The sequence below is a fragment of the Lissotriton helveticus genome, chromosome 9, assembly GCF_964261635.1.
Source record: "Lissotriton helveticus chromosome 9, aLisHel1.1, whole genome shotgun sequence".
Taxonomy (NCBI): domain Eukaryota; kingdom Metazoa; phylum Chordata; class Amphibia; order Caudata; family Salamandridae; genus Lissotriton; species Lissotriton helveticus.
The window spans coordinates 778047275-778072797 of NC_136070.1; the positions used below are offsets into that span (position 1 = coordinate 778047275).

At 43.9% G+C, this 25523-nt stretch overlaps 1 protein-coding gene across 2 annotated transcripts in view; it reads left to right on the forward strand.

Annotated features, from left to right (window-relative positions):
* NOVA2 (NOVA alternative splicing regulator 2) overlaps positions 1-25523 on the forward strand; it is a 196700-nt gene that overhangs the window by 117629 nt on the left and 53548 nt on the right. The window lies entirely within an intron of this gene.

The following is a 25523-nucleotide window of genomic DNA, read 5'->3' on the forward strand; positions in this document are numbered from 1 at the left end:
TGATCCGTCGGTTTCTTACTCACAAGGAAGGTCATGCATTGGTTCTTTGCTTCAGTGGAGGTGCTGTGTCAGTTCCTTACTGCAAAGGGAGGTGATGCATTGGTTTTGCACTGGAAAGCCCAGTGTCATTGTAGATGTGGCACACAGGTGCTATGTATTACAAAACCCAGGCACTACAGGTCAAGGCGGCTGCGATTCAGGTGCTGCGACGATTTCTGTTGCTGCTTATAGCCACAGATAGGTGATGTGTTAACTTTTCCAGGCACATAGCAGGGCCTGTGTCAGAGTGGGAGTGGGAGTTTCGGACTTCAGAGACTCGACCAGCGGCGGTTTCTCGGTCCACGAAGAGGCACTGCTTCAGAATTTTCAGCACTGTGTGTGTTTTTTAACTGCACGGCGGTTTGCGGCGGGAAAAATATTGCTGGAAGGGTGATGCATGGATTTTCAGTGACAGGAGCAGCAAAACAACCTCCAAGGGCCCAGAAGTGGAATTAGGCACCACAAGGCAGGTCAGAACTCTCAGCAGTAGAGTTAAGGGATGCTGCGGGTAAAGTCCTTGTGTCCCTAAGACTTGAGAACAGGAGGCAAGCTCTACATCAAGCCCTTTGAGATCTTCTCAAGCAGGATTCAAAGCACAGTTTATTATTTGTTCTCTTTCAGGTAGATGCAGGCAACTGCAGGCCAACCCAGCAACGCTACATACTGCAAAGGGGCAGTAATCCTCCTCACTGCCCTTCAGCCCTTCTCCTTGGCAGAAGATCCTCTTGGTCCAGAAGTAATCTAAATCACTTGGGTTTAAGGTCTAATACTTATACCCCTTTTTACATTTGAAGTCTTTGTTCAGAAATTCTCTCTTGCACAGCAAACCCAGTTCCGTCATCCCTGGTCCAGCTGCACTACAGGGGGTGGAGACAGCATTGTGCAGTGTAGCCACAGCCTAATCAGGTGCTAGTGACAACTCCTCCCACCACTGTAGTTCAGGGTGGCTCATCAGCAAATGCAGGGCACACCTCAACTCCCTTTGTGTGAATATCTGGAGTGAATGCACAAACATGCCACTGTCAATCTAAAATAGATGTTGATTCCCCAGTCAGGCAGAGGCACAGGAAGTTTAAGCAAAAAAGGCACACTTTCTAAAAGTGTCATTTTCAAACACAATTTAAAAACTACCTTTACTATAATATGTGTTATTAAATTCTGAGAGCAGGGAGCACAAACGCAAAATCTCTAGATGTTCCCAGTTGAAAGTTACACTTACAAAATGCTACAAGGCAGCTCCAATGATAGCCTCTGGGAGAGCTAGTCCTTGCAATAGTGAACAACAAAATATACCGAATTTCACTAGCAGGACATGTAAATCACAGCAGTACATGTCCTACCTTTCACATGCACTGCATCTTGCCAATAGGCGTACCTTGGGCCTACTTTTGATGTGCCTTACATGTAAGGAAAGGGAAGGTTAGGGCCTGGCAAGGGAGTGCCCTTGCCAGGCCGACATAGCCGTTTAGAACTGCACTCAGACACTGCAGTGGCAAATCTGAGACACATTTGAAAGGCTATGTACTGTACTGCAGGCCCACTAGTAGCATTTGATGTGCAGGCCCTGGGCACACATAATACACTTTACTGGGGACTTACAGTAAATCAAATATGCCAATCATGGATAACCAACCACAATCAAAATGTGCACACTTAGCACTTCACTTTAGCGCTGATTAGCAGTGGTAAAGTGCTCAGAGTACCTAAACCAGCAAAAAGAAGTCCAGCAAACAGTCAAAAATACAGGAGGTAGAGGCAAAAAGTCAGGGAAAACCAAGTCAAGGATGCCAGGTCTAACAGACTATCAAGCACTCTGTACTTAAGATGATACCTGCATGTCAGTGGTCCTCACGCTTCCCACATAGGATCAAAATAAAGACAACGTCCTTCCGTCCACAGACCCTACACGGTGTAGTATGCTGCCCATGTAGACAAGAGTTTCGGAGCCCCACATTCTGGTAGAAAGCTCTATATAAATGTTGTAATACAATACATACAATATACATCTTTATCTGTGGAGCAACAGCACAACATATTTGATGCTGTTGACTGCGGAGCACCAGCTTGCCTATATGTGCATCATTTTCTTCACTATATTACCCCAAATACTCTGATTAGTTTTTGGGCCTTTACATAGCATCTGCACACTAGCACGCATTGTACAGTGTTGACAGCTCTTAGAAGTTGCCATCTTAGGCAACACAACAGCAGTGAGACAGTGCTATTTTGTAAGTGCACAGAAACTCAGTGCCCGGGCTCGTGCAACACATTTCTTGTGTCACTCAGTTTGATTTTTCCAAGTACCCGGACAAGAGTGCTAAAAATGCTTTGGCGGCCTGCACCTTTCAACCTCACTTCAAACCCATTCGCAGAGGGTGAAATGTATGCTCCACGCAGATGTATTTGGACTGCTTCCAAAATATGGCTGTTACCATCTCACCAATGTACAGCACTAAGCACTTTTTAATTGACGAATTGAGTAATTAGATAATGGTATGTCTAATTTTAGACAGAGGCCCCTTTAAAATGTTGTAGGAATGTTTCTGATTTCAATAGTGTTGGGTGAGCCACTGGAGTTCGAGCCACCGTGTGGCTTCTTATTGCCACCCACACACTAACCTCATGCTCCAGCAGTTAGAGACAAGGCATAAACTTTGATGCACAACAGGAGTGATTGTTACCCAGCTAGTGGCTGAATTGCACAATGTGAAAACAGAAAACCTGGGCTCAAACCTGGCTTCCCACTTGACCAAAATGTATGATCCTCCTGTTCCTAAGCAAATTATTTAAGCGTACTTCCTTTTTCTTGGCAAATGTGTGAGTTCAGGATGTTAAAAATCTTGTGATTGATTTTTTAGGCTATAATGTGTAATAAGAATGTAGGCTGCATGTATGGTTTAATGGATGGCAGGACAACTGACGCCTCTTAGTTCGCTAATGACATTGTCGTCAGTGCAGGCGGCCAGAAGAAATGTTTTTAAGTTTATATTTTTAACTCACTTTTAGTAATGCCTCTTAATGCTATATTAAAATGTGATGTTCAAAAGGTACAACTTTCTCACCTATTCAAGAAACATACTATTTTGAATTTTGATGAGACTTTATCATGCTTTTACATGGTTTGTTCCATGATTTACATGCAGAACACCGCCATGGCTCGGCTTGTTCGTGGGCTCCTAGAGCCAACCCAAACCCTTAGCTCCACTCTAGATTGGCTCTCACTATTAACTTGTTGGCTCGAGCACTATGACATTTGAAAAGTCAGGAAGACGAATTGAAGTTAATACTTCACGTACACAGTGACACATTTAGCTATGCACGATTTAATTAGAAACAGAATATTGTTCGACTTTACGGAAGTGGTTTATTCAAGATCTGCTATGTTGTCTCTGTTGTAATTACAGACTCTTTGCATAGAACATTGGAAATAGCAGCTCAGCATCTCGGCCCCTGCGATCATCCATTTAGTTTTGGTTACAATTTCACGTTTGGTGAGCTAATTGCTGAGCAATTTTAAGCTGCCTGCTAATTGTAATTAATATAGTTAGGTACTGGGCCGAAATCTACAAAGAAAGCATGCTTTAGAATAGAGGCTGCATTTGGGTAATTGGATTAAATAAGGAAAAGGGGAGATTGTAATTATATATGATTGCAGCTCGGAGAAGTAAGTTTCTCACACTCCGAGGTGGGAGTAACCAATTGATGGTGTGCTGCTTTTAAGTGCAGGAAGGCGAGTGTACTGATATAGCAAATGTGTTATTTGTCTCAGCTTTATGCACTAATAAGTGGTGCACAAAGATCTCGGACTGATTAAAGGTGCCAATTTTACCCAAGTTAGTGGTACTCGTTTTATGAAATTTCGGGTTGTGATGGAGAGATGAAAGTCTTTGTGAACTCACAAGGATTCAACGTTTTGTATTAAACACAGATCTCTGCAATGGATGCATTAGTCCGTTGAGCAAAGCTACCAGCTTTATATGACATTATAAATTCTGAAAAAGAAACGCATCTGAACGCATATTAGTTTTTTTCTTTCTTTCAGAGCAGAACAGCTGCAATTTGCTGCTGGCTCCTTTCTTTCTGAACAAGGTGCTTTTGTTCACGTTTCACCGCTGCAAGCTGGGTGTCCACTATCTTGGAGTATGGTAAATCAAAAAATAATTGTCGCCAAAGCACCATGATACATATATATATACCCAGTGACTCACAGGAGTGTACAGCTGCGTCTGTCGTAGGGTCATGACGCACACGTGTGCATGCTTGATGAAGTATGTCTGATTAGACATCATCACACTGTATTTTTTTGTCGATAGGATTGAACATTGGCAACAACCATTTTCCTTTTCATTTTGCCGATACTGAACATAGGTAAGAATCATTATCAAAGCCAGAAGATGAGGCTTATTGGCTTTGCCAGTGCTTACTGTAATGTTGTTGTGCATTTGACATCATGAATCGGCAAAATCAGTAGTGTTTAGTCCTGCTGTAATTCTCTTGCTTTGGCTCCCAAGGGTGGAGTTTAAGTTGCATAGATATGGATCTGGTCCAAAATTAGATGTTTAACTTGTAAAGCTGTGGTTCTGGCAGAGTCCTGTGCACTTTGCTTGTGGTGGGATTGTGTTTTTGGCATGCTGAGTGTGTCACCGCTGTGATAATGCTGGGTTTGGCACAATTAAGAGATCGTGTGTGTTTCTTTGAGTTGTCGGGTTCGCACAGTGGAGTGTGCTATTTGTGGTAATTCTGTGGGGTTGGGTAGCATATTCCCGGGAGACTCTCACAGACACAGAAATGTCCATGTTTACAGAATGCACAATGGGACATTTTTTAAGCGCCCTCCATGTCTTTTTTCCCTTGGCTACAGCTGCCGTTTCCTTCGTGGTGCCACATCTCTGAGCTCCAGAGAACAGTTGTGTGGAAAAGGGAGCAGAGGAAGGCAGGTTTACTTGTGAGCGCTTGCAGAGGCAGGGGCTGGGAAAAAAGGCCTTGTCTGTGGTGTCAAGGCCTAGGTGACATTAAATGTCGCCAGCGTCTCGGGATTCAGAAGATTGAGCTTGACTTTCAGCCCCATGAGCCCAAGGGTTTAAATGATCTTCTCGCTGTGTAAAAACAAACAATGTGGCTGCAGTGAGTTTTAAGCCGGACTGGAAACCAAACTGTTCAAACCAGCCTCCCCCCGTAGGAAGCCTCGACTAGACAGGGGTCTTGGGGGCAGGCCTGGATCATGCTAGTCCATCCAGCACTGAAAGCTGGCCCTTAGTCTACTGAGAATATCCCAGTGTGGCAGAATGGGCTTTCGAGCCTCGATAAGAATCTTATCTTCATATGGGTAAATGTCTCCTTGGTAATTCCAAGGTCTGTAATATTATTTGTTATCATTACTACCATGTCTGATTCTTCCTATGTCGACCTTCGGATGCGAAATATCAAAGGCTGAGTTGGCCCTACTTGTTTAAAATGTTGCAAGATACCTGTGCATGAAGCACATTATACCCCTCAGCTTTTTTGCTGTCTATGTTAGGATACAGAAGTGAGGAAATGGGGGTAAAAATTAACATAAAATGTAAAGCGAATAAAGGGAGACATTTAGGGGCATATTTATCAAGGTTTTTCGTCTACTTTGTGCTACGACAGGGGACGAAATGGCGACGCAAAACTTAAATGAGATTTTTAAGCCAATACCTCCAAGGCCACCTTCAAAAGCTGGCTCAACTGGGTGATCTTCCTAAGAGGGGCTGACACGACCACCCTCAGAAACACGCCAGGGAGACATCAAGGCAGAGCGATGTGGTCCAAACTTGGCAATGGCATGCACACCTTCAAACCCCCATAGACACAAGGGTCTCCGTACCAACAATGGATCACAACGAGATCAAAGCTCCGCTTGCCCACATAACTGACCTGCAGTTTCTGTCCACACCAACCGCGACCACCAGACGCTTTGGGTTTTATGTTATATGTTTGTTACATGTTCTTTTTGTAACGACGGGAACGTAACCAAGCAGTGCAATTATATGTCTGTTAGTAGATGTACCATGTAACCTGCAAATACCAATAAAAACATTTTTACAAAAAAAAGAGATTTTCAAGCCAAGCAAGGCCACACTACAAACAGAACACTGAAATTGCAGGGCTAAAATAACAACATTCGAATGACAACACTAAGCCCTGCCAAGTACCACGCATCAGGGGTTAGATTAACACATTTTAGTGCTGGTGGCCGCATCGCCGCACTAAAATGTATTAGTCACGCATTTATGAACCTCCTCCACAAATAAAAGCATCCTGAGCTCAGTGCTGGTTATTTACTGCTGTGCCGCTCTGCTTGCCCAGGCAATTTACAGCTGGCCTGGAGGCATACCCGTTGCTGTGGTGATCTGGCATAGTGTACTGGAATGGATATATTGTTTCTCTGCCACGTGGCAAACATGAGTCTTCTGTCATGAGTGGGATCCAAGTAAGTAGGGTCTGTTGGTTGCCGTCTCTGGGGGTGGGGTTTGAGGCTCTGCAGAGGTCTTGGTAGTTGAAGTTGTTGTAGATCGTCTTGATCTTGAGGTATAAGAAGGTGCTGAGTCTGTTGCAGAGGTCTTGGGAGGAAGGGATGTCTGTTGTTTCACTGTTGGGTTTGGCAAATTCCTGTATGATGGAGAAGAGTTCCTTGGAGTTGTGGGCGTTGGAGAGGATTCTGTCTTGGAGGAAGATCTTCTTTGTGGATTTGATGAGTTGGCAGTGTGTTGTGGTAGCTGTTTTGTAGGACGTGCAGGTTTCTGAAGTTTTGCTGTTTCTCCACGTCTTTTCCAGACATTGGCAGAAGCGCTTGGATTCTTGGAGTGCCATGGTGAACCAGTTTACTTTCTTGTTGTGTCATCTTGTTGTCTTCTATAGGGGGGGTGAATGTGTCGGTACAGTGGCGATCCATTGGTGGAGGTTGCTTGCCACAGTGTTGGCGTCTGTCGTAGTTGGGGTGGAGTTCAGGTGAGGGCTAATGTGAGGTGTCCCTCAGAGACTTTGTTCCAGATTCCACGTGGGAGGCGGTGTGCATGCTTGTGTGTGGTGTTATTTTAAAGGAGAATGGATGCAGTGATGGTCAGTCCAGAGCAGTTCTGCGGTGTGGCTGAAGAAGATGCTGTTTCCTCCTGCAAAGACGGGGTCAAGCGTGTGTCCTTCTGTGTGAGTAGAGGCGGAGACAAGTTGCTTCAGTCCTATGTTGGTGAGGTTCTCAAGGAGGGCGGTGGTGTTCGGGTCATCGTGGTTGTCCAGGTGGAAGTTTAGTTCTCGGAGTAGTATGTAGTCTGTGAAGGAGAGGGCTTAGTGTGCTATGAGGTCAGCGATGACGTTTGTGAACGGAGCCCGGGGGCTAGGTGGTCTGTAGAATAGGGTTCCATGGAGCATCGTTTTAGGGTTGGTCTGGATCTGGAAGTGGATGTGTTCCATGGGGGGGGGGGGGGGGGGCGTTGTCCGAGTCGTGGTTGTCGTCAGCGGGAGCTTTTGTGGATGATGAAGATTCCTCCTCCTGGGCAGGTGTGATGGTCTTTTCTCAGGAGTTTGTATCCGTCGGTGATGGCGGTTGCGATGTTGGGTCCAGAGCTGGCATTGCTCCTGGTCTCCGTGAGGAAGGCAATGTCGGACATGTGAGTGTTGAGGAGGTCCAAGATTTCTACAGTGTCTGTGCAGGGAGCGCACATTTAGGAGGATGCAGTTTAGTTGTTTGTGTACGTTGGCGTTTTTTGGGCTGGGGGCTACTGCTGGGGTGCGAGGGTGGGTAATGGTGAGGCAACAGTGTCGGCAGGAGATCGGACCTTGAATGTGGTTTGGCGTTGGGTGACGCTGGTCGCAGTCGGGTCGCAAACAGGTGCAGACGGGCTAGCCTTTGGGTCGCCTTTGGTGCGGCTGCACAGTAGCTGCCATTAAGTAGGGGTGGGTGAGGGAGATAAGCTGGGAGGCGGGAGCAACACGCTGGGGGAAGGGGCCGCGGGGGCAGCAGCAGCAGGGAGCGGGGAAAGAGGGCGCGAAGCAGAGGCAAAAAGGGAAAAGAGAAAGAGGCAAAAGAAAAGAGGCAAAGGAAAAGAAAAAAGAGGCAAAAGAGAGGACACAGGACAGAGCGGAATAAAAGAAGAGCAGGGTGCTCTTCCACTAGACCACCAGGAATGGGGCGCAGACAGGAGCCTGCGAGTGGAGGATGGCCTTGAATACCTACCTGGCAAGGAGCTCAGGCTCAAGGGCAGACCCTTGACGGTGAAGCTGCACGGGGGAGAGCCAAATGTTGTTCAGTTGTTGACTGAAGTAATGTTCATCACATGCCCTCTTTCAATCATGTGACACGCCGTTGCAGTGCGGTGGCACAGGGATCACCATGCCGGCCTGGAGGAAAGCAAGCTTAGACAAACCGCTACCCAGTGCAGATTGCCTAAGGACTTGGAGCAGTGCAGCCCCCAGGACACACAGGCAGCAGCCCCTCTCTGCTGACACAGATCTTTGAAAAGCTGCTTCCTGCATGCGATAGCTGTAACAGAGCATCGTAAAATCTGAGGCCAGTCTTGACAGGCCTGACCTGACCTCTATCCTGCTATAATCAGCAAAGCAGCACCGTTGTTCCCTAGCCCTGTCTCAGCCCGGCCTGAGTCTTGGCATAGGTGAGCTGAACACTAGGAATGTAAATGGAGTTAAGATGGACTGGGAAGGGGCAGGTTGTATATGAATGGATTTAGTTCTAATGGATATGTCGTGTTTGAATGTACTGGGTGGGGCAGGTTAATTCATATTGGGAATAGGGTTCTAGAGTAGAGCCAGGCTGGTTCCAATGGATGTCAATGGGGCTAGAATGTACTGAGCAGGGCCATGCAGGTTCTGGTGTAGGGAAATGAGCCTTGAATAGATTGAAATAGCTACTTCTGATGGCTATTAATGGGGCTAGAATTGGCTAGGTTGTGTAAGGTTGTTTGTGCTCATTGTGAATGTGGTTAAAATATACCATGAAGAGTTAGGCTAATGCTTCTGAGTGCTCCAAAAGGTGATCATTTTTTATGTTTAGCTCTAGTCTTCTCTGCTTGGTTTTACTTGCATGAAAGTGTCATTCTAAGTGTCACACATTTGGTCGTTGATGTCACTCATAAAGTGCTTTGAACCCATGGAAATGTCACACATAAGCAGTCTGTAAACCTGCCAGCTATGGACTTGCGGGTCTGTCATCAAACTGCTGTAGCAGCAGCATGGAGTGCGGCTGCACTCCCACAACGTCAAGCATGGCTCATGTGAGCGACTGGCACGCCGACCGGCGACTAATGTTTAATATCATGGTAACACTTTTGTTTATCAGTATAAATTAGGTTACAAGGGCACTGAGTTAGTGAACTTCCATTTCTGGTCCTTTGCAGCAGTTTTAAGATCTTCTTAACGTTTCTCGTTGCTCAAATGGATGTAAGTTCTGATAGTTATATATGTTTTCCTCGTCTTCATTGCTTGGTTTTGCTCGCAAGAAAGTGTCACTCATAATTGTTGAATGTCATTCTTAATTGCACTGATATTATGAAAATGTCACACATAAGCTATCTGAAACCTTGGCAGCTATGAACACTACAAATAGAGCATTACAATCACAGCTCTACAACTGCTAGAATGCAACTACTGCACAACAACTACAACACTACAGCTGTACTTCCGAGAGTCCAGTGTTTCTCTTGTGCCAGATATAAAGAGACCATGCTAAAGCCAACGGCCGACATTATCACGCAATGGGTTTAAGCTCAAGAATCCTAAAAGATTATTTCAGAGCACCCGACACAATGAAGCAACTAGACCATGATTCCCCACAAATTACCACTATGTGTCACTTCATCTTCCCTAAATGTATTTCCTACATATCTTGCCCAAACTACCCTCTGCCCCTGATACTAAAGAGGGCTCTGTACATTTGTCGGTGGATCTTCATACAAGGGCACACTTCAGCAGTACTTTCCTGTTTAGCCAATTGTTGTGAGAGGTTTGCGATCCTATCTTGTTACATTAAAGGTAGACTACTGCTTGATGATATTACCCTTGGCAGCCAAAGTCTACGTTATAATGTGAACAGCTTATCCTAATTCCACAGATATACACAGCGGCTTAGCTATAATTTGAAGTCTTTTCATAGCTCGCACTTTTACCCCATCACTATCTCTGCCCAGTGGACTCAGCTTGAGAGCTCATGAATTTCTGTAGGAAACAAAAGTCCACTTTCCCAAGCCTTACTATTTTCTATCCCTTACTTAGGATAATACACTTCAAGTGACGACAAGGTCAGGAAGTATTTGAATACACTAGAGGGAAAAGGAAGGGGTTTGCTACAGAGACATCCCGGTTTCTGAACAGAAAAAAACGTAGTTCATAAATTTGCAGAAGTCATCAATATATAAAGTTAAGCTTGAACTACAATAAGTGAAGGAAAGGCTACAATACCTTTGATTGCCCAATAGGAAAGAGAGGAGGGAGTTGGATTAAGAGGCTCGCTGTAAGTGGCAGGAGCTGAAATTGAAATGCTAGTGTGTAAATAGCTGCTCAGAATTGAAAAAGTAAAGTGAGCAAGTGTGAGCTGCCCCCAGGGATTTGTTGGGCTTCTTCCCCAAAGAAAATGTTGGAAAATGTGGTCAAATAGCTAGGTTAGCAGTGCATTTTAAAATACATTTGCAAAAACAGACACACGTTTGACAAGCAGTTCTGAAGGGACATTGATCCCGTTTCTTACCAGTACTCTTCAATTACTGTAATACAATCATATTAGACCTGTCATCCTTAGGATGGTCTTCCCCAAATGTTTTGCCTGCTTACCTCCTCTTTTTGCTGTATCTTTTGGTTGACCTTAGGACTCTGAGCACTTTACCACTGCTAACCAGTGCTAAAGTGCATATGCTTCTCCCTTATGCATAGTGACATTGGTGTATACCCAATTAGCATATCTAGTTTACTTATAAGTCCCTTGTAAAGTGGTATACCAGACACCCATGGCCTGTAACCTAAATGCTACTAGTAGGCTTGCAGCACTAATTGTATCCCCCATGCAAGTAGCCTTTCAATCCTGTCTCAGGCTTGCCATTTCAGGGCCTGTGTGTGCAATTTACTACCACGTCGACTTGCCAATTACAACTCATTGCCAAGCCTTAAACTCTCCTTTTATTACACATATATCACCCCTAAGCTGGCCCTATGTAGCCTTAAGGACAGGGTGCTGTATAAGTAAAAGCTAAGACATGTACTATTATGTTTTACATGTCCTGATAGTGAATAACAGCTAAATCTGCTTTTTCTCTCCTGTGAGGCCTACTCCTCCCATAGGCTAGCATTGTAATTCCTTAGGGTGCTGTATAAGTAAATGCTAGGACAAGTACTATCACGTTTTACATGTCCTGGTAGTGAATAACAGCTAAATTTGTGTTTTCAGTACTATGAGGCCTACTCCTCTCATAGGCTAGCACTGGCAATTCATTAGAACCCTTTTAATATGTAATTCCTGATCAGAAAGGAGTTGCTGCATCATGTTTTATATCTTTGGATGGCAATGATAAATCCTCTTTAATTGCAAAGTTTGATTTTGCATTATATTTTAGAAATGCCCTTTTAGAACATGGGCATTTCTCTGCTCTTACTGTTATGTGTGCCTTTCAGCCTGTCTCCAATACACGTCTGGGAGTGATGACAGCTACACTTTGTGTATTACCTCTATACAACCACAAACACATGAAGGGTGAGTGTGACAGAGAACATATCTGCATTCATCTACATTACGATAGCTCTACCTGGGCAGGAAGGGGGGCTGTCACTTACACCTGATTAGGCAATGTCCTGTTCCCACACAAAGGACTGTTTACCCCCTACTAAGAGTATGGATGCTAGGGATAGGAAGAAAGGGGAACTTGTGCACTTCTAGGACCTACTTTGATGTCAAAGTCACTCATACTTCAAAGACAAAACTCAGTATACGTACTGGGGCTCTGACCTTACCAAGACAGTACACTTCTGGACCTGGGAAGAACTCTGCCATGAGTAAAGACCACTGTGCTACAAAGATTGCTACTCTGCTTGACTGCTGCTCTGGAAGAACTGCTTTTCTGCTTTGCTGTGCTTCTTTGCTGCCTGCTGATCTTTGCCCTGCTGAGGACAAGGACTAGACTCGCCTTACTTAAACCCAGAGTGACTCCAAGGGCTTGCTGGATTGCCCCTTGTTCTGAAGTCTCAGGGCCATCAAAGACTTTCTGCAACTCTGCAGCAGCACCTGGACTTTGAGTCCTGCCTTGCCAAGTGGTGCCAATCCAGTCCTGAGCCTTTGAAAGGAGATTTCTGCTGTACAGAACCTTCAAAGTCGATGCAGTGACCACTTTGCGTCAATCGTAACAGACGCATTGTCCTTCGACGCATTGTCCTTCGACGCCGACACAGGAGATGATCGATGACGTTGCTTTAGCAATCCAATATCATTTGGACTGATTGGTCATACCTGAAAACAGGCCATGCTAAGCCGGTTCTCAAGCATCCACAGGGGCTATAGTGAAAGGGGTGGGAGGTGCGTCAGGGTGGAATGTAGCCCCGATCAAACAATATTTGATAAGCATGGTTTCTAAACAGTGCATTTTTCTGTACCCTTTCCTAAAATGTGTCTGGTATGCCACTAGGGCTAGAAAAGAGGCACACTAGCATTTTACCCATGGGATGCTAGTTGGGGGGCTGTTTCAGAGGTGAATGGCTGCCATTATCCAGCCCTAAAAGTGTGTATTAGTTCTATCCTGGATTTAGCCCCTTGCCAGTACCCATATTTGGATGAGTAGTCTACGTGCTCCACAAACTGAAAGCACTACAGAGTAAAACGGTTGCACGGTGCTTACAGCTCCAATGACATGCATCCTCAGGTCAGGGCCCCCTGTTAGCTGTAACCTTGAGGGTGAGGCTTGGCTACGGGAGGGGGATAGCATGTTATAAGTTGCTTGCATCTGAATAGGGCTTTAATACCAGGAAACCTAAGCTTCTGACATTACAAAGGTGCTGGTCATAACTGTGCAGTTTGCAATCTAGAATGGCAGTGGTGCTCTACATCCGTGGCTAATGTGAACTCTGAAAGCATAACTGAGGGTTCTGTATTCCCCAGGGAAATGGGTTCTCAAGTATTTCGATGATTTCACTTCTGGCATGACATTGGTGCTTTAGATACTTGGTATATGGTGCTTTAGACACTAGGTTAATGTAATATCTGTCATGGCAGTGTTGTCTAACAGATTAGGTCAATGCAGAAACTACTTTGGCAAAGTGTGATTTTCACAGCCTGTGATTACAGTTGTTGAGGTACGGGCATAATTGCCTCTGTCACTGAGCGCCAAACTTTCAATTTCCTTTTTGAGATTTCTGCTGATGGAAGATTGTGGGAATTCCCCTTTGGAAGCCCACTCTTCCAAGTGTTCCCTCTCGCAGCCAGATATGGTGGATGTGTTCTTTAAAACTAGGCAAGGCAATGAATTGCCAGTAAAAAGCTTTCTTTTTACCAATTTACGTACTTATCAGACAATTCACTCTATTTCTTTTTGGCTATCGAATTCCTCAAGAATCAGAACTGCGAACTGGATGGTTTGCCCCATCAGTGATAGGTACTTCCATGTAGGCAGCCTTGGATAGGACAATCCTGTCTCTGGGACCCTGAATTCCTGGAAAAACACTTATGTTTTTTTTAACCAGTTGCCTATCATGTCCATTGCGTATAAAGACCTTGAGTGGGTGGTTCGGCACTACCCAACCAATTACGGCTGCTACTGCTTAGGTTCTATTAATGAAAGGGGACGAATGGTGAGAAAAGGTAAACAGGGAATTTTATTCAGTCTCATGCTTCAGCTTCAGAGACTGATATTGTCTGACATAGAAGACGTGGCCGAGAGCTGGTCAGTCAACTAGAAAGGGGACTGAGCACCCTGCTTGATGTGCTCCTGGGGGATCATATCAGCAGAGAATCCCTTCCAGCTGCTTCTTGCTTGCTGCTCACTGCGGAACCCTCAAGTTGGCTGATGCGTCTACCCCTGGCAGTCCAACCAGGCGGTAAGCGAGCTATTCTGGCTGCTGAATGCAGGTCCATTTGACCATACAGGAGAAAATAATGGCACCTGCAGGTTGCAGCAGTGCAGTGGCGCGTGATCTGGAAATAATAACAGCTTTCTTATACTGCATGTAAGATGCATCACAGGCCCTACAGGCTGAACTCGGAATCATAGCACGGATCTAAAACGTTCTTCACAAATGTATAGCGTCCAAGATGCTTAAACAACCACAGAAAAAAGGTCAGACTTGCTACTCAGCAGCAACGAAAGAAGGTCAGGTGACGGTTGACATCTATGGGTTAATGGCAGGAGATCTATCATTGGTTGATCTATGTCGCATGTTTGGCGGCTTACGGCTACTTTTCCCTGGGTTTATTGGTACGGCCTGTGCCCCTGCTTTATTTGTCTTACTCCTCCCCTGATTATGCCCTACCACCTTAGTTGCTGAATGTGACAGAAGGGGACACAAAAACAACAAACAAACACCAGAATGTGCCACACACAAAAATTTGTTCAACTACCTTTCATTGTAAAGCAGTGTTGTCAGGGTCAGACTGATTTGCATACAGCCATGTCTGAACTGGGGTGGCAGAGTGGACTAAAGAACGGTGATGGATAAAACCCAGATCTTTTGACTGGGTGTGAGTGTTTGATTGATTCAGATGCTCTGTCCATCACCACCCCCTTTTGTACCGAGGAAGAGTTTAAAGGCAGATTCATACAGGGGTATGTCCTGCGTGATGATCTGCAGCATATTTGGGGAAATATGTCCTTTCGTGATGAGCCAGTGGAGAAGGAAATAAAGATTCCTTATGTCACAACCAAAAAAAAGATCAGGAGAACCTCCCGCCAAGTGGTGCATTTAAGAGGCTGAATGGAAGGAAGTAGAGTAAAACCTTTTTCCAAGTTTTCTGTTCAGAAGATATCCTATTTAGGGATTTCAGATCAGTTTCCTACCACTTACACGCAGATTAATCAATGGCATGATTAGTGACGCAAGGCTTTACAATATCGGAAGAAGCTGTTGATGCAGCTGACAAAAGAGTTGATTTGCCAGTAACAAGACCTAATGCAGCATAATGTAACGTTTCTATCATGGCAGCAGTCTATTCCAGCTAGACTAGTCAGTCTTTAAAGAATTTCATAAACTGGTAGAACAACTGGAACAGGGAGCAGAATTGACTGCCATATTGATGATGATTGAGCAACAGGTGCACTTCATCTTGATTATATCCCATGACTCCTTAAATGTGGCAGCAGCGGGTTATTTTATTGCTGTCACACACCAGATCTTGATAAGTTAATTGAAGGCTTGTGTGATACACAAAAACCTCTTAATGAAGATTCCTTGTGGGGCAAACATTGTTCGGAAGTCAGCTAGAAGACTTGGTTAAGGGATTGGAAGCCTCCTGGAGGAAGATCAGGTGGAAGCTTCAAAGCAATTGGGCTGGCGTTTCAGGTTAGGTATGCAAATTAGCCCTTCATGGAAGGTGTCATTGCCAGGGTGCCCTTTTGTGAAGAAACCCCAGTCTCACCATTCAAGAGCTTCAGGACAAGCTCAAGTACCACCTAAAGCATGACTATGACAGGACATCAGAGTAGTATCCTGTGGATGGCAGACTTTTTTTCTAAAGGAATGGTGACAAATGGTACTGATCGTTGGGTGCAGATTGTTCACGAAGGATACTTGAGAGTGTTTTAGTCTATGTCACTAAACTTGTTCAGTTATACTCTTCTTGCTGGAAAGCTAAAGAAAATATTGGCTTTACTGAAGGGAGTTCAGTAATTGCTTCAGAAAAAAGCAGTAACACCTGTTACGTTCCATCAGGAGGTGGGAGAGGGGGGGGGAATGCACTTTTTTGCTGGTGAAAAAGTCATCCAGATATTTCAGATTGGTTCTGGACCTAATAAAGGTGAATTCCTTCCTTCCTCCTGGAAAATTCAAATTGCTAACCCTTCAATCAGTTCTTCCATTGATAAGGAGTGGAGATTTTTTTAAAGTCTTTGGATCTACTTGAAACACATCTCCAAGTGCCAATTCATCAGGCATCTCAGAGGTATCTTAGGTTTGCATAGTAGAACATTTTCAAAGCAAGGCACCTGTTTGGCTTATTATCTTAATCTAGAATGTTTATTATTAAAGAGTTAGCACCTTTGGTGGAAGATATTCACAATAAGGGAATTCAGTTGTTTCCTTACCTTGATGATTGCTTATTTTTACTTCTCTTTCTAAGGCACAGCAATATGTGGGGGAAGTATGCGAGCTAGGTCCAGAGTCACAGATTGTTGGTAAATCATGCAAAGTCACAATTAACACAGACATAATATCTCCAAGTTATAGGGGATCATTTCAACAAGGATTTGAGACGTGCATTCCTTTCCATATCTGTAAGGCAAAAATTAGTTTTGAAACTGTTAATATTCTTTAGCCACAAAACTCTGAAAGTCAGAGACTGGTTGAGAGTACAGTGATTGATAGCCGTGACAGTGACCATACTTTGTTGGGCGAGATTACAAATATACCCCAAGATAAAGCATTTGTAACTCCACTGCAACACAGAGTCACAAAATTACAAATAAGAGGTGTCATAGATTGTGCAGGTTCAACATTCACTCCACTGGTGATTGAGAGAGGAAAATCTATTTCAGGGTCTCTCCTGCAAGTGGTGCAAACCAGAATTATGTACATGGGTGCCATCAGTTTGGACTGGTGTGTTACTCTTGGAGAAACTTCAATCAAGAGGAAGTGTTCAGTTTAGAAAATAAAGACATCATATAATTGGAAGGAGCTGGAGACTATTTATCTGGTTCTCAGCAGTCTAGGTACTCTGTACTAAATCAGCATGTGCAGGTCAGTACAGTCAGAGTGGTGATGAGTTATGTCAGTCTTAAGAGGGATTGTCATATTCAATCTGTGCGTGTCCTAGCACACAAGACTGGTATTATGAGTGAAGACAATCTTCACTCCTTGAAAGCAGTTTACTTAACAGGGATAACTAACTGGACAGTAGGTCATCTCAACAAAGTGTTCCCCCTCTCACATATGCCCTATAGTTGACAACAAGGACATTCAGCATTTGGTGAAGAGGTTTGGGTTAACATCGCATCAAGGGAAAATGGTTTCCTTCCCTTTTACTGCACAACTATTCGTTACCCAGAGCCCTGGAAAGTTGGTACAATGCTGTTCAAGTGGGCCACATCTCTGATGTATGGTTTTCCCCAATATACATGATCCCAAAAGGATTGCAGCTGATCAGGGAGGATCAAAAAACACTTCTTTTGTTGGCTTCTTACTGGGAATGTCGCCCTTGATTCCCACTCTTGTTACAACTAGCAATTCTTCCCCATTGGAGAATTCTGTTGGTTCCATACCACTCGAATAACCTTCAGCTTCCACAGCATGTGTTGTCGCTGCTCCAGTTAGTGACATGGTTGTTGAGAGGTTGCTTTTAATGGCTAGGTGTTTTTCAGTGAAATAGGTGAATGTGTTCAGCAATTGAGGCACAATTCCACATTGAAGCCAAACTCTCGACACTGGCAAACGTTTGATAAATGGTGTAAATATAGGTAGTGTCTGGATTATTGGTAGAACCTATAAATGTTTAGCATTTTTTGAAAGTTGGTTTCATGATGGGCTTAGCAACCTCAACTCTTAGGGCCCAGTTTTTTAACTGTATAAGTATATAGAAACTCTCATTTTGAATTCATAGAGCCTTTTGTCTCTAGATTGTTAAAGACGTTCTTTTTGAAAAGACTAGTGCAGCATTCTCCTGCTTCATCATAGGATTTAGCATTTGTTTCACAGGTATTACAACAGGTCCCCGATGACCCTTAAAAACAAGTAGATTTGACGTTTTTGACATAAAAGATTTTTTTTCTCCTGGTTGTCTTTTTGGCTAGAAGGATTGGACAGTTGGGGGTATTTCCAGAGCTTTTTTTTTTCCTTACTGAGAAGAAGGTTGTGCGCCTAAATCCTCATTTTGTGCCATAATCCCTTCCCTTATAGAAGGTGGAAAGATCTGTGTGACGCTTTTGGCATAGCGGGATAAGGATTAAAGCCATCAGATTCTATCCTTAGTAGTTAAAGCAAATGATAATTTCAGAATACAACATACAGGGCTGTCCATTCTCCAAAAGGTACAATAAAGTTCAGCAAGGGGAATTGTGGCTTCATGGGCTTCTTTTAAGGGATCAGTGATTCCATACATTTGTAATGCAGCTTTGTGTGCTAAGCCTCACAAAGTTATGTAACACTACAGATTGCAGCTTGGAGGAAATGTTCTATCTATTTTTGGTTCTACAGTATTAAGCTCTGTAATAAATGCATAATCTGTGGTTGCTTAACTGATTTGTGTTTATTGGTGTATTTAAATTCATTATTACATTTTTTATACACAGCAAGAAGAGGTGTTTGTGATTTATGAACCTGATTCTTGCTTTGGTATCAACTCATGACGTAAGGACAGTGGAGAGGAACACAGACAAGGAGCTAATGGCCTGGTTACTTGCTGACATTTTTTTAGTCTCCCCCCTCGCTTTCAATACTTCTTAATAGAGGCAGTCCTGCCGAACTAGACAACTAATCGTAGCTATGCCAACATTAAAATATAACTCCCCTCCTCAACCCTATCTGGTTGACATTTCCTCTGGTGTTTTGAGCAGCTTGGTAGCTAATGGTAGATCTTATCAACAAGAGCAACCTTAGATCCATGGTAACCTGGGTATACGGCTATAACAACAAAACAGTGGATTTCATTGGTATCATTCTTTACCAAAATGTAATTTGTCAGCAATTATTACTGTTCGCAGTCAATGTGCAACCAGGGGCGGCTCTAGGCTCATGGCGGCCCCGGGCAGGGAGCATAGGTAGGGGGCCCCGAAAGAGGGCGTCCGGGCGGGGCGGAGTGCGGAGGCCAGTGAAGAGGGGAGGGGTCAGGGTGCTTGGAAGTGGAACATACCCAGAGGCCTCCAAATCTCTGCCAGGGGCCGCCACGCAAATATGTATCCATCCTCAGAGGATTATTATATTAAGGATATATATTGGCGTGGTGGACCCTGGGGTTTGGTGGCCCTGTGCAGGTGCACAGCTGGCACATGCCTAAGGCTGCCCCTGGTGCAACATAAATAATGTTTGATTGCTCCTCATCGTTTAACTGTTTTTTACAATTTTCAACAAACCACAAAATAGAAAATAGAAAAAGTGGAAAGATCAAACTGTGTGAGACACAGTACCAACAAACCAAGTACAAGAGGCCTGACTTGTGTACATAGGTCCGGGCTAAACCATAATAAATTGTTGTGAACGTGGGAGATGGTAGGCAATAAATGTTAGTGGCATATGTAGGCTAACGTGGTGCACTAATGTAATGACTCAAGTCTGTGAGAGAGGTTAAATGTATTGTTTTATTCCTTGTTGCATCAATGTTCTATATATAACTGTTTAAATGTGAAACAGCAGGACACTACAGCTAATGTTAATATTCTAATTGTGCCTCTGGTACTAACCATTGAGGTAAACTATGTTGTACAATTTTTTTTAAAAACATCTTTGTGCATAAATTTGAATTGTGATGTAGATGCACGACCTGATATGCGGAACAAACCTGAAATCAATAAAACAAATTTAAACAAAAAAAGAGGCCTGATTTGTGTAACAGGCATAGGCATGCTAGTCTATGGATTATGATCCAGAGTTGTTTGTTGTAAATACACAGTTTGGTCTTTTCACTGTTCCTATTGTATATGTTGTGTTTTTGTGATCTTGCTCACTTGGGACACATTGCACTTTAGCACTTGTATATATTTGTCAAAAAGTGTTACAGATTGATAAACCATGAGTCTTTTGGTTGAAAGGAATGATGCTCACTATGGGCTAGATGTAGGTAAATGTTATTTACCGATTCATAAATACCGAATTTTACCGATTCGGTATTTATGAATCGGTAAATATGAAGGGGGGAGATGTAGGTATTTCCAGATGTTGAAATACCGAATCGTTAATAATCGGTATTTACCGATTTGGTAAATACCGAATCGGTATTTCCTATTGATTCCTATGGGCTGTGAAGCACAAAGGAATCAATGGGAAATACCGATTCGGTAATTACCGAATCGGTAAATACCGATTCCAGCAAGGGTGCAGGGGGTGTCACTTTGACACCCTCTGGCACCCCAAAAATAGGCATGTGCGCCATGTGGCACACAGACATGCCCTAAGGGCATGTCTGTCTGTCACATGGCTAGGTTTGCATGCACACATGTGCATGCACACCTGGATTCGGTATTTTAACACCCAATTGGAATGGGTGGTAAAATACCGAATTTGTAGGGCCTTTGGGACTCAGAAGAGTCCCACCTACATCTGGGATTTACCGAATCGGTAAAAATACCGATTCGGTATTTTACAGATCCGGTAAATTTACCGAATCGGTAAATTTACCGATTCTGTAAAATTATGCCCCTACATGCCAATTCTTAAATACCGGTCGGTAACGGCCGAAATCGGCCGTTACCGACCGGTATTTAGGCTCCTACATCTGGCCCTATATGTATGGTGTACATTAACTGTGAAAGGTAATAATTGCAGACAAATTAGATTTTATTAAATAATGATACCAATGAGCACCACTGCTTTTTCGGTGGCTACTGATGCACAGGTGGTAGCAAAGAGGAAACCTTTGGATGTTGGAATGGAAAGCGGGAGCATTGAGGAAGGTGTTTTTATTAAAACTATCCTTTCATGTCAAGATGCTCTTTGTGGAAATGCTTGAAGAGATTATTACCAAGGCTTTCAAACATAGAAAACATTGCATTCCTTAGGATAAATATTCCTCATCTTTATATCCTCAAATATTCTGGGGCTATTTTCTCATTCTCCTACTAAAGGATTTTAAATCGTTTTCCTAATACAAGAAAAAGGTTTCAGTTTGTGAAGCAAGCCAAGAAATCTGACCCTACTGATCATCCAGAAAAATCGGAGCGCTGGCCTTGACAATTACAGTTCCTTAGCATACATGAGGCCTATGGGTGGGAGGATTTAGGAGTTCACACAAGCCTGAGAACACAACATCAGCGATCAGTGAATCTGTGTAATTCGACATGGCTATCGCATAGACTTTTCAGAGATTCCTCCAGAGATAGACTTGATTTCTACTCCAGTCCCAAAGAATCCATCAAAACGGAAGACCCTGTTGTCAGTTACTCTGGACCTTCTGTGAAAAAAAGCCATTGTGAGAGTTTCTACATCACAGAACAGGAAGGGTTCAAATTCCATTATCTTTCTCATCCAAAAAGCATGGAGTTCATTCAAGCCAGTGCTGGATCAAAATAGGGTGAGCATCTGGGTACAAACAGTCCTTTTCAAGATAGTGACTCTCCTGTCAATCATCCCGACGATAAGGGAAAAAAACTTTCTAACCACAATAGATTTACAAGATGTGTACCTCCATGCTCCTATTGCTATAGAACCTCAGAATCACTTGGGTTTTGCGATAAGAGGGCATCATTTCCAATTATCAGTTTACCCTTTGGCTTAAAATCGTCTCCAAGGATATTCACAAAAATGGTCTCTTCTCGGGTAGCTTTCTGTCACAAGGAAGGCATTTTCTTACACCGTACCTCGACAACTTGTTTATTCATACAGCTTCAAGAGACTTGGTCCAACTTCCCACCCTGAGGGTTCTGGAATTGTAGCAAGTACATGGATTTTACATACACTGTTTAACTTCAGCCCTAGAAAAACTCTTTGTCGGAGCTCGATTCCGTACAGCCAAGGGGTTGGTTACTCTGCCTCAGGCAGGGCTTGTAAAGTTCCAGTCTCAAATCAGGTCTCTTCTTTAGTAATCTCCCAGGATATCCTCATGCCTTCAGGTTCAGGGAGATCTTGTAGCAACTGTTTTTCTTGGTCACAGGGCAAGATTTCACCTTCAGAAGCTGATGGGATTCATTTTATCGCTCTGAAATCCTCTCTCATTGAAATTTTGCATAGAGAGTTTAGAGTTTGTTTGTCATAGGAGGTGCTTCAACAACTTTGGTGGTAGCTGAATTCTTCGACCAACCTGAAGAGAGTTCCCTTATCTCCTCCAGCTCACCTAGACATCTCTACAGATGCCAGTCTTTCAGGTGTGTGGACATGGCTCAAACATTATCAAGTCCAGGGAGGATGTCACTCAGCTACAGCAGGAAGTCCTCAAATTGGAGGGATCCAGAGGCCATTCAGCAAGCCTTGAAAGCCTTTTCTTCTAAAATCTTGGGGCAGTCTGGATGAACAATGAAACAACCATGGCCTACTTGAGTACACGGGGGGGGACGAAATCATACTCCTTGGTAAAAATATCAGACATATCATACAAGCTCTAACACAAGAGAATCATGTCTGCCTCAGCAATTCACATTCAAGAGGGCCTGAATAATGTGACAGACTCATCGAGGATAAGAATTCTTTCTTCAGTGAACTTTTGCCTTCATCCCTCGATCTTCTCATAGATTGTCCAAAGATGGGGGTCTCCAGTGATAAACATATTTTCAACAAGGAAAAATTCACTGTCAAACCTGTATCGTTTCCAGAAAAGGGAAGAACAGGCATGGACTGAAGATGCTCTGTCATGCAGGCAGCCCCCTGTCTCCTCTTCTCCTTTTTTTTTCCTCTCCTTCTCAAATTTCTCATGAGAGTCAGGAGGAAGAGAACTACTGTGATACTGACTGCGCCAACTTGGGCATGCTTGAGTTGGTTTACTCTACTGGTATGATTTAGGTAGGGGGAAGAATGGAGACCTCCAATCAGTTCAGCTCCATTAATCTTTTCAATCTTACAGCAGGAGGTTCTGGGTAAGCATGGGGATTGAGAGGTTGGGAATGGAGAGGAGAGATCTTCCTTTCAACTTTGTCTCCACAGGCATCTAGGAGGTCCTCAACTCTAAAAGCTTACTACACACACTGGGTGTTAATCAGAGAATGGTGAGGTGTAAGGCAATCAAATGCCTCTACTATGAACGTATTAGTTATGTTCTTCCCGGTAGATCACGGATTCACTAAAAATTAAGAATCTCCACTCTGTGAGTTCAATAGGCCTTTCTAAGAGCATTCATGTCATCATGGGATAACCTGCTTGATCCTGAGGGTTTTGTTCCTAGATTTTTTAAGGGAATATTTGTATAATCACCTAGCTCCCCTTAACAGTTTTGGAACCTTGGTCCTCTGTGCAAACATTGGCCAGAAATAGACATCAATACTTTGACTTTTACATTCTTCTTTTTGGTCATGATCACCTTGCCAAGGAGGTTGGGGCAGTTGGCAGCACTGTCATATGAAACTCACTTTTTTGCCAGGTGTTTGTGGACAGAGTGATTTTGGGCCATTTTCCTTCCTTCTGAAAGTTAATTCTTCCTTCTACAAGAAACAAGAGGTGATCCATTCCCAATTTTTCTAGTCTCTTTATTTTGAAAAATTCCACAACTTAAAATGTTTGGAGAGCCCTCCAAATTCACCCTGAGAGAGTAGCTTCGTTTAGAGTATCCAAATCTTTATTTGTGAATTTAAACCCCATACTGAAAGGGTATAAGCCAGCTGTTGCTTCACTAAGCCATTAGATTAGATCCCTCATTGCTAAGGCCTATTGGGATGTTGAGGGTTAATTTACTGAGGTATGCCAACTTCTATTGCAGAGATACAGTGTGTCTCTATTTCAGAGATTTGTAGGCCAACTACCTGGAATTGTCCTTCCACCTCTGTGAACTTCTAAAGGATTGCACAGGAAATAGAAGTGGGGAATGTATTTGGGTCATGCGTATTGGCTTCTATTAAGTAATAGAGGCATTTTTTTCCTCTGTGTGTTTCTTTAATAAAACTACTATTGTTTTCAAGCATACAAGGTTGAATTGTAGTAGTTTTGTGAAACTCAAATAATAAGTAAAGAAAGTGAGGGGGGACAATAAGGTAATTCTCAATTACTTAAAGGTAATTGCATTAATCTGAGTCCTTCTCCTTGCTTATATTACTTACGTCCCTTCCTCCCTCCCTCCTTCCAGTAATCCAGGGCAACTAAAACAGAAGTATGCTGGGTGCTTGTGAACGAATATTAGGAGTTGGGGGTCCATTTTATTTTAATGTTGTTGTGACTACGGTTGGTTGTCTGGGTAGCAGGGCTGCCTTAATTAAGTAAGTAATGAAGGTAAGGGGAAGAATTCACAGTAATGCAGTTACCGGTAATTGAAGCATTACTCCTTGTCTAGGTCTTTCTCTCGGCAGTCGGAGTTTTCCATCCCTCACTTCGCTTAGTTTTGGTTTTACTTCAATGAATAGCTTGGGTAAGAAAGGAAGTGGAATAGCATCCTTTCTTTTTATGTAAATTACAGGTAGTGGCAAAGGAGGTCAGCCACACAGGGGAGGGATGAGAAAACATATATGGGTTTGTTTTGGGCTTGGTGACTACTTCTGTCCACAGGAAATTCTGCTCATGAGATAAGACCTGTGGAGAGGAAGCCCTGGACTGGGAGTAATCCCGATGGACGACGATTTTGTGCTGAAATTATGGATGCCCCCGACTTTCCTGCGACAAGGTAGACCCCCAAAAGATTGTAGAGAAAGATGGACCAGGTCCACATCCAGAGGATGGACACTATTTTCAAACCTCATTTAAAATCTTAATTGAAATGCAGAGCCTGCAGCTTCGTTTTTGACACGCTTATTTCAGCATCAACAGCTTGTAAGAGTGGGATCTGTCGGCAGCAGCTGCGCCATTGTAGCTGGGGCAGCTGGAGCGGGGCCTTCTGGGACATGCTGTCGCCTGCATTCTGCTGCTCGTTTCCCCCTCCCGCTTTCACAGCTGTGAAAGATGAAATGAATAACCTCTCACCCCCGAACTAACACTACCATGGGCGTCCGCAGGGGGGGGGCAAGGAGGGGCACTTGCCCCCCCCCCCTGGAGCGCCCCTCCTTGCCCCCCCCTGCAGACACCCATGCACACTGAGTTCGTAAAGAGAGTGGCAGAGCACAGAGAGGGACAGAGGGCACTTCACACACACTGGGTGCGTAATAAGAGTGGCACAGAGAGGGTCGGGGGCACTTCACACACACTGAGTGCGTAAAGAGAGTGGCAGAGCACAGAGAGGAACAGGGGGCACTTCACACACACTGAGTGCGTAAAGAGAGTGGCAGAGCACAGAGAGGGACAGGGGGTACTTCACACACACCGAGTGCATAAAGAGAGTGGCAGAGCACAGAGAGGGACAGGGGGCACTTCACACACACCGAGTGCGTAATGAGTGTGGCAAAGAGAGGGACAGGGGGCACTTCACACACACTGAGTGCGTAAAGAGAGTGGCAGAGCACAGAGAGGGACAGGGGGCACTTCACACACACTGAGTGCGTAATTAGAGTGGCAGAGCACAGAGAGGGACAGGAGGCACTTCACATACACTGAGTGCGTAATGAGAGTGGCAGAGC